This window comes from Rattus rattus, chromosome 5 (assembly GCF_011064425.1).
Source record: "Rattus rattus isolate New Zealand chromosome 5, Rrattus_CSIRO_v1, whole genome shotgun sequence".
In the NCBI taxonomy this organism is placed as follows: domain Eukaryota; kingdom Metazoa; phylum Chordata; class Mammalia; order Rodentia; family Muridae; genus Rattus; species Rattus rattus.
In genome coordinates, this window is record NC_046158.1 from 27,896,853 (window position 1) to 27,907,348 (window position 10,496).

A 10,496-nucleotide genomic window follows, 5' to 3' on the forward strand; every position below is an offset into this window, starting at 1 on the left:
TAGGAAAAACCTGCTCTTCTACATGCCAGAGGCACACAGAACACTTAAGAGCTAGGACCATAAACAAACCCTCCAGGACAGATTGCAGTTAAATTGCCAAATACACGACAAAGAAAGGGGTTTGGAAGCTGCAGGAGAGAAGGAAGCATAAAAAGGCAGTTCCATCAGAATAATAACTATTTCTAAATGGAAGCCTTAATGCCAGAAGAGCCTAAAGCAATGTGACTCAAATCCTGAAAGAGCAGAGATGCTCGAGCTTCATTTCAGACAAAATGATCCATCATAATTAATGGAGAAAGAAAACTTTCCATGTTAAAAAAAATTAAGAGAACTTATGACTACCAGACCAGCCCTTCATAGAAGACTGGAAAGAATCCTTTGGGCAGAAGAGACGGGTGAGCACAACCTGGAGGTGGTGAGGAAAAATAAGTGATGTCAGAGCATGAGGTATGCAAAGAAGGACTGAGAAAACAAACCACAAAAGTTCTCAAAATGGCAGTGGTTAGGAGACACCTGTCAATCATAACTCTGGGTCATAAAGGCTTCAGTTTGTTTGTCAACAGACACAGGGTGGCTGCTACCATTGAAAAATGTAGGACCCATTGTTTTCTTGTCTAAAAGTAATATACCTCACCTTCAACAATAAACATGATCTTTGAATGGAAGAATGGGAAAAAAGTTTTCAAGGAAAATGGGGCCAGAAAACAAACAGGTACCACTACTCCACTGTCTACAAAACAGACTACAAACCAAAATGAACAAGAAGACTAGAGAATGGCACCTGATTCTGATCAAGGGAGCAACCCACCAGGTGGACATGAAATTCTAAACACAATACCTAGCACCCAAGAAAGTAAAGTTAGAGTTTCCGATAGTGGGTAAGAAATTACCAGCCACACAAGGAAGCATGAAGAGAAAAATTAATTAAGCAAAGCTGACCCCAACCTGAACAAACTATGGAATGTGTTTGCCCAAAAAAGGCATTAATCCAGTTACAACTGTATTTTACATCATACAAGGGAAGGGGAAAGAATAAAGAGTGTTAGAAAGCCGAAAGGTGAAGAGGGTGGAACTCACACCTCTAGACACAAAGACACAAGCTTGTGGTATAAAATACTCTTGAGTTCCATCAGGGCCACACCCGATATTACGAGGCAAAAGACAGATGAGCCGAAATAGAATAGAACACGAAATAGAAGCTATCTGAAGAGAGGCCCAGCTGCAAAAGCAATTAAATCAGTGAACAGACTCAGAGAATTGTGGGAAAACTTCATGTTGCCAAAGGGTCAGTAGAAAATGGATTCGAGAAAGGACAGTGACTAAAATATGTTTAAATTACGTGAGGACTGTAAGATTGTAGGTATCAGAAGTAGAAAGACTTCGAAGCGCAAGCCCCAGAAATGCCACTGGACCAAGGTACATAATAATCAAAGTGTTCCAAGCTAGAGATGAAAGTAATATTGTACACTGGCTAGGGAAGGACCAGGGGGACAGCGTGGATAGTCATGTGCTTGCTGCGGAAGTATGATGGTCTGAGCTTGATTCCCAGGATGCCTAGCGAAAAAACAAGGGACAATGGCTTGCATGGTAAAGGTAGATGAACGCAAAGCCAGGGGGTGATGACTGAGAAATGCCACCTGAAGGTGACTTCTTGGCTCGACAGGCACGTACACAGGTAAGTGGTAAAATCACTAACCCTCTGTAACTCATGTAGCTCAGCCGTCCCAGGAACCAGAGGGAGCTGGGATTCATCCTCCGGTGTTAAACAAGCCTCCTAGGTTAACTATCCCTCATTGGCATGGGATAGAGTCTGACTGTGACCTTAGTTTGGCTTCCAGAGATTCGAGCAACGTGGGAATGTAGGATGTGATTTAATTTGCTCATTTGCATTTCATTCTGCTTTTTTTTCCCCCTGTCCAATAATTTATTTCTCTAATGCACAAATGGCTTTATCTGTGCCTTTAAACCACCCTAACAAATTTATGCTGGTGTCTTTTCATACCGCTCTCCGAAATAAATTCATTTGAAGTGAATTACTGTAGTAAGTCTTGTTTCTTGCTGTCCTTTGAGAGCTCAGAATTTGTTTGTTTTGGAGTTTTCGATTGCAGGCTCATTTTGAGTACCAGAGCCCAACTTTTCCCCCACAGACATGAAAGTTTTTCTTTACTGCAACAGCCCTCCTACTCCTAAGCTAGGGAGAGGCTCATAATTGACCTGGGGATATGTGTCCCCTGGAAGACACTGGAAGCAATGACAGACCCATCATGGACTCCACAGGCTATCTCAGTCCCTGAAAATCTCATTTTCTTTTAATTCTTCTCTCCACCCTCATACCTTCCTCTAAAGCCATAACCACCATACAATGGAGGGCCTGACCGACATTGAAAACCTACAGGAGCCTATTCATTGGGCTTTATTGCAGCACTCACCTCACATAGAATTCCTGGTCACACGGGGTCCAAGTTCTTGGTCACCACCACCTACTTTCAGCGTTCAAACAACACACTTTGTTTTCCCTTTTCTCTTGTCCACAGAAATGTTTCTCTTATCCAGAGGCTAGCTTGATCTTTCCAATTTTTGCATCTATCTATCTATCTATCTATCTATCTATCTATCTATTTATCTATCTATCTATCTATCTATCTATCTACTTATCATCTACCTATCCTTCTCTCACATATTACATCCCAACTACAGTTTCCTCTCCCTTCACTCCTTGCAGTCTCTCCCTTTTCATCTCTCTTATCCCAGAGATCAAATCCTCCTTTTCCCTACCTAAAAGAGCAGGCCTACCAACTGAACATGGCCTAACTAGCTACAATAAAACCAGCACATACCCTTATATCAAGGCTGGATGAGTCAACCCAGTATGAGGGAAAGGGCCCTAAAAGCAGGCAACATTGTCAGAGACAGCCCCACCCCCACTGTTACCAGTTCCACGAGAACACCAAGCTTCACAAACACATCATATATGTAGAGGACCTAGTTTAGATTAACACAGACTCCCTGACTGCTGCTTCAGTCTCTGTGAGTCCCTGTGAACCCTGGTTGGTTGATTCTGTGGGTCATGTTCTTGTGGTGTTCTTGACCCCTCTGGCTTCACAATCCTTCTTCTCCCATTTCCTGGGATTCCCTGAACTTCCCCTAAAGTTTAGCTGTGGGTATCTGCATCTGCTCCTATCAGTTTGTCCTATCAGACAAAGCTTCTCTGATAATAATTAGGCTAGGAACTGATCTGTGAGTATAGTGGAATATCATTAGGAATCATTTTATAAATGTCTAAACATATCAGCCATCTTTAGTTCTACCCTAAGTCTCTGGGTTATCCAGCGTTGGTTCTGGGCTATCCAGGCAGTTTCAGGTATGGGCTCCCTCTTGTGGTCTGGGACTCAAGTTGGACCAGTCTTTGGTTGGCCACTCCCACAAGTACTGTGTCACCTTCACCATGGCACATCTTGTAGGCAGGACAAATTGTGGGTCAAAGGTTTTGTGTCTGGGTTGATGTCCGAGTCCCGCCATGGGAAGCCTTGTCTGGTTACAGAGGATGGCCAGTTCAGGCTCTGTGTCCCCATTTCTACCATTTCCTTGGATCACCATCACAGCTTGCAAGGAGTCTCCATTGCTCTGGGTTTTCACATCACCCCCTGAAATGCCCTCCAGTTTCAGGCATCTCTCCCAGTGCTGTCTCCCTCCATGTCCCGATTCTTGCTGCCCTCATTTCCACCCACCTCAGTCCACCCACGAAATTTATTCTATTTCCCACATTGAGTGGGGATCCCTTTGAGCCTTCCCTATTACTTAGCCTCACTCCGTCTGTAGTTTGTAGGATGATTATCCTTTACTTTATACCTAATATCCACTTATGAATACAGACCATGTCTGTCTTTCTAGATCTGCTTACCTCACTTGGGAGGAGTCCTTCTAGTTCCATCCATTCATCTGCAAATTTCATGATGTCATTTTTAACAGCTGAGTAATATGCTGTTGTGTAAATGTACCACATTTTTAATGTGTTCTCCAACTAAATGACATCCAGGTTGTTTCCAGTTTCTAGATACTAAGACTAAAGCTCTATGAGCCTAGTTGAGCAAGTGATCTTGTGCTGGGATGGAGTGGCCTTTGATTGTATACCTAGGAGTGATATAGCTGGATCATGAGGTAGATCGATTTCCAGTTTTCTGAGGAATCACTCTATTCTCTTCCGCAGTGGCTGTTCAAGTTCACATTCCCACCAACAGTGGGGGACCCTGCCCTTTGCTCCACATCCTCCCCAGCGGAGCTGTTACTTTTGTCTTAGTTATTCTGACAGGCGTAAGATGAACTTCCAAAGTTGTTTGATTTGCCTTTCCTTAATAGCTAAGGATGTTGGACACTTCTTTAAGTGTTTCTCAGCCATTTGAGATTCCTTTATTGAGAATGTTCTTTAGATCTGTACCCCATTCTTTTTTTTAAACAGTAGTTAGTTTTATTAAGTACTTTGTGAACTGAGACTAATACACTGACATTCGAGGAAACCACTTCTTCACATTGCCTCACCATCTTGGCATAGGTTATGCCAAGTGCCAGAACACTCCTTTTTTACTTGTCATAAGTAGTGGGTGAAGGTGGGGACAGAGCCTTCCACTTTAGGAAAGTCATATTCATGTCACAATACACCTGGTTTAAATGGAGCACCAAAATTCCAGAGGACATCCTACCCACTTTCTCAATCTCCTTTCCCCATGAGGTCCTGACTGACTTTTCCACCAATCAAATCCGAGGTGCTCTAAACCCCAATATTTCTATTCAGTCGAGTGCAATGGGGTAGACATAGAAGGCACCTCACCCCGATTTACAACTTTAGGACTAAACAGCATTGAGTAGGGTAGGTGAATGACAGCCAAAATCAAGCAACGATTTTCAGGAAAGCTTCAACAGATATGTTAAGAATGACATTTGAATTCAAATCCAGAAGAATTGCTACTGGGAGAGACTGAGGTCTTAGCTAATATAAGAAAGGGTTGGGAATGACCTTTTAGACACTGCTCTGTCAGAATGCTTTGGCCAAAAAGTCTGAGTCTGCTGAACCAGATATCCTGAGCGCGGTGCAGCTGGCTTGTGGGCAGCTCCATCACAGAGTGCTCTCCAGTGTGGTGTTGTAGTTGTCTTTAAAGCTCTTCAGTTCGAGGAAGGCCGTTAGGGCGTTTGTTCTTCTGACTGGAGGGCAGATACGTGACCTGAATGGTTTTTGGCGACATTTCAGGCGACTGAGTTAGGTCTTTAGCTGCTGACTGGTGTTGTCTCTGAGAGCTCCCAATTCGTGCTTTGACCACAGTGGCCAGCTCACTCAAGGCCTCCTGATAACGCAGTACTCACTCTGGCCAAAGACCCCTGTCCCATTGCGAACTGTCTCATATCCGTCCAGGAGGGTATCAGTGAGGGTCTTTGGAACACCCTTGAAAGGAGTGCTAGCAAGTAGTAATTCTTACCCATTAAAGAACAGGGGTGCCGGCCTTCAGCGTGAAATGGGATCTCAGAGGCAAGGATGGAATCAAGAGCTTTCATCCTGTACAGATAGTTGTAGCAACTTTGATTCCCCTGGGTTTTCAGCTGTAGTAGTCTTGTATCATCATCTGCAAGGAGCTGCGCTTCATACTTGATATCCTGAACTCCTGATAGCTGAATATCGATCTCCTCTTTTAAGTCCTTCGGGGCGTTGTGTCCCACAGGGGCATGAGGTCCCCTTCTAGATTTCATTGCAAAGCGCATGATTTGTCTCTTCACAAAAATAAACAGCAGTACGAATACCAGGCTCCCGTACGCCATCACAAGAATGACATTCACCCTAGACAGCCAGTTACTACTAGATGCCATCGTCTCTCTCTCCGGGAACACCTGCTAGAATAGTCATGCAGCACTTGCGCGTTAGCCCAGGCTCAACAGAAGCCAGGGCACCTAGGTTCCCTGGAGCTCTCTGGCCATTTCCATTTGGTTTTCGGTTAAAAACAAAAACAAAAACAAAAACAAGACTAGAGTCCATCAGAAAACATGGCGGGTGGGGGCGCTAGTTAAGCATAGGCTTTGTACCCCATTCTTAAATTGGGTTATTTGGTTGTTTATGTCTAGTTTCTTGAGTCTTTTATATATTTCGGATATTGGCCTCCTGTTGGATGTGTGGTTGGTAAAATCGTTTCTCATTCTGTTGGGTGACATTTTGTCCTATTGACTGTCCTTTGCTTTATAGAAGCTTTTCATTTTCATGCGGTCCCATTCATTGATTATTGATCACAGTGCTATGCTATTGGTGTTCTGTACAGGAAGCTGTCTCCTGGGCCAATGACTCAAGGCTATTCTCTACTTTCTCTACTGTCAGTTTTAGTGTGTCTGCTTTACTGTTGATGCCTTCGATGTACTTGGACTTGAGTTTTGTGCAAGGTGATGTAGATCTATTTGCATTCTTCTACATGCAGACATCCAGTGAGACCACCACCATTTGTTGAAGATGCTTTCATTTTTCCAGTGTATATTTCAGGCTTCTTTATAAAAAAAATCGGGTGCCCGTAGGTATGTGGATTTACAACTGTTTCTTTGATAAGATTTCACTGATCAACCTTTCTGTTTTTTATGGCAATACTATATGTTTTTTGTTACTACATCTCGGTAGTATGGCTTGAAATCAGAAATGGTAATATGTCCAGAAATTCTTTTTATTGTTCAGGATTAGTTTAGTTATCCTGTTTTTGTTTGCATTTCCATATGGAGTTGAGTATTGTTTTTTCAAGGTCTGTAAAGAACTCTTAAGTTTAGGAAAGTTTTCTTCTATGATTTTGTTGAAGATATTTTTTAGGCCTTTGAACTGGAAATCTTCTCCTATGATTCACATCATTCTTAGGTTTGATCTTTTCATAGTGTCCCATATTTTCTCTATGTATTGTGTCAGGGATTTTTTAGATTTAGCATTTTCTTTGACTGATGTATTTATTTCTCCTATTATATGTTCAACACCTGAGATGCTCTCTTTTATCTGTTGGGAGATAGTTGCTTTTCCTTTACCTAGATTTTTCATTTCCAGAATTCCCTCAGTTTGTATTTTCTTTTTTGCTTCTATTTCCATTTTCAGTTCTTGAAGAGTTTTATTTGTTTCCTTCAATTGTTTGTTTCTTGGCTTTCTTGACATTCTTTAAGGGATTTATTGATTTCTTCATTAAGGACCTCTATCATCTTTATAAAGTTGGCTTGGGGGAGAGGATAGAGAGTTTATAGATGGGAAACCGGGAAAAGGTTATACCATTTGTAATGTTAATAAAAAATATCCAATAAAAAAGATTGTTTTCTGGTGCATCAGCTGTGTCTGAAGTTTCGGCACTTTCTGGGTTCCAGTGGGGACATATTGTCCTGGCTGTTGTTGATTGTGTTCATATGCTGGCCTCTAGGCATTCGGGTTTGGAGTGGTTATGAGTCTAGGTGCCAATTTCTGAGTTTGTCTTTGTTGATGGGTATTTTGTTGCTTGGTTTCTGTCTCCTTTCTGGTTTTCTGGTCATTGTGGCCTGGGGTTCTGGTGGCTAGTAGCAAGTGTCTTTCTGAGTTGGGGGATTGGTTTCTGGTGGCTAGTGTAGCCATTGATTCAGCAGGGATCTTTGTCAGAGTTGGGGGGATTGAGACATGGTGATGAGGAGGGGAGGGAGAATTGCAACTAGTGTATGTGGGACACCGAGAGAGTGGAGGACGTCCATGGGTGGGTCATCTATTTACAGTTCTGGTGCCTGTGTCTGTTGTTCTGACAAGCACAGCCTTCTCTGAGAGAGTAAAACATTCTGCCAGCAGATGGACAGCCTATCTGTTCTTCTGGCTGGTGTGTCCTGCTCCTAAGCAGCAGATAGCTGCCCAAGGTGAGCACTTCAAAAAAATCTGTCAATGCAAAAAAAAAAACAAAACAAAACAAACAAACAAACAAAAAAAAACAAACCACACACACACAGCGTTCATCTTAAAGGGAATAAAAGGTAGTTTTTTTTTCTGGAGCCATTCTGTGTGACTATGACCTGGAAACACAGATTTGGATCACCCCAAATCATATGTTCCAAAGTGGAAACAATTTCATTAAGTTTTTATAATTTTATAGAACAAAAAATAATAAATCAAGGCGAGTTTAAAATACATTGGTGGCTATGTCAGAGATAGTATTGGAGGGGAGCTATTCTTAGCTTTTGGTTTGGTGGAAGCTGGTGGTCTTATAAGCTAAGAGATTCTAAAAGGTGCCTTTTCCTATTGGTCACAGTATGCTAGTTCTGACACCTAAGTGGACAAGGGCTTGAACTAACCAAAAATAAGGTAACCCGTCTTTTAGACCAGCAACATCTCAATTTCTCCACAGTACGGAAATTCTAATCAGCCAATTGGTCTCCATAGACACAGGCTTCCTGCAGGAGTTTTTATTCAAACATCATTTCTACATGCGCAGATCAGTAAGGTCAACTGGCTGACCATTCTACAAGTCTTGAAATTTGAAAAAGGTAAATGAATGATACATCCCAAGCCCAAGAGTAAGATCTATGTGCCCGGCAACCACATGCAGACTCCTTGTAAAATCCCGGCAGCACCTCTCATTTCTTCCTCTGCTCATCGATGCCTGAGTGTGAAAGCCTTCCATTAATACTCGGGATGCCTTTTACAGTTTGGTGCATGTCAGTTCATTCGACTATGTGTGCGTGTTCCATTGTCTAAACAGCCTTTGGCTGCTCAGACATAGGGACCAGAGCTTGTCATTAAAGTGTGTCTCAAATGACATATTCTTTAGCAGCAGTAAGGCTCATTACAAATATTCTTGATCAGACCAATTTATTCTATATTTTCTTTAATTTTATATTTGTAACACCCTGCCATTTCCTAAATCATTCAAATACACTGTGCTGGTTAATAAAAAAAAATCTGAACGTTCAAAGGTGACAAAATATGAGTGAGAAGCTATGTACAACATACAGATGTGTACGCTTTTAGGAGTTATTTTTCATTTCTTTGTGCTCTGAGAACAAGTGCCGAATGGCCTTAAGACACTGTAGGGCTGTCTACAGTTCATTTTCCTGTCGATATGCTGAGACAAAAATTCCCCCCTGAAAGGGGCCTCCAGCCCTGCCCATCAGGAAGTCAGCTACCTGTGACCAGAAGGCCTGAGTAAATTCTTGCTAGAAACAGGTGTTAACTCACCCTAGCTTGTTAAGAGCCTCTAGGGCCTCAACCTTTGGGAAATAAAGAGACAGCCTGTGTGGGGTCCTGTCTCCCTGTCTCCTCCCCCACAAAGCCATTTGTTACTGGAGATACACCCCCTCCAGGAATCTTTCAACGCTTTTCAAATTGTGGGCACACACAATGCACCTGACCTTGTTCAAAGACCCGGGCTGCACTGCCCCAGGCAAAGAGTAAAGAAATACAGAGGGGAACAAAAAAATCCGACCTCTTTCCAGCCCTTTTCACTGTGTTGTAGGGAAAGGCTCCTGTCTGTCAACGAAAACACTTATTAGTTCTCCTTATTTTTTTTTTCTCCACTAAATTAACTAATGCACACCATCAGCTGTTCCTGACATAGCAATAGGCATCCTGCCTTTGATAAGAGGCAGACGGTGGGAAAAAATGCAAAACTTTGCCACCCCTCTATTTTAAGTCATTTATTTACCTTTGAGGAGAAAGTTCTTTGTGCCCTTCACTGAATAAGGCATGGACTTAGCTTTATTTCACAGTAAGGCTAAAACCCATCGTGGGGTGGCATTTGCTCAAAAGGAACAGATGTCTGTAGGGTTTTTCTCGTCATGGTGGGGGTTGCTGGTGACAAGGTGTGACATCTGCAGAAGAAATACAAGCAAGCATTTAGCCAGGCCAGTGCTTACTGGGAAAAAAAATTAGAGGAAATCTTGCTGGAAGACATGGATTCTCCCATCCTGACAATACCTACATATTAATTATAGCAGGAGAAAAGGGGAGCAAACCCATGTGAGGTCACCACACACATGCAATTCCTGGCTTAGAGTGCTCAGGACTACCATCAAAGGGACATATGGCACCCATGTGTCTATGTGAGAAAGCAAGGGATAGGGAATTAAATGAACTTTGGGGAGCGATTAAAAGTTATTCCTGTGCTCTGGTTTTCCTTTTGAGTCTCAGCTTAGGCACAAAAGAGACAGAGTAGGGAGCCTCTTCATCCCATAACCCCTATGAGATGGACTTAAGCAGACAGATGTTAAGAACATTGGAATCAGGGGGGTAGAACATGAGGAAAGGCTTTAATATCCCCCATCAACCCCAAGTGAGTCCTCAAAAGCGAAGTGCTCTAATGAACAAGTATGAGAGCACTTACTTTGGTTGAATATATTTGCTGAAACATTTGATTCTTAAAAATGGGACACTGGTTGGTAAAGGGTTGGGCCTGACATAAGAGAAACTATGGGAGTTGGATGTGTTTAGTGAAGTCTCTGATCCTATGATTCGGGACAGATAAGAGGGAGATATACAGAACAGATTGAAT

General features: G+C 42.5%; 1 pseudogene; it reads right to left on the minus strand.

Moving 5' to 3' along the window:
• Nucleotides 1-4,917: 4,917 nt before the first annotated feature.
• Nucleotides 4,918-5,853, minus strand: LOC116900162 (annotated as a pseudogene).
• Nucleotides 5,854-10,496: the final 4,643 nt, after the last annotated feature.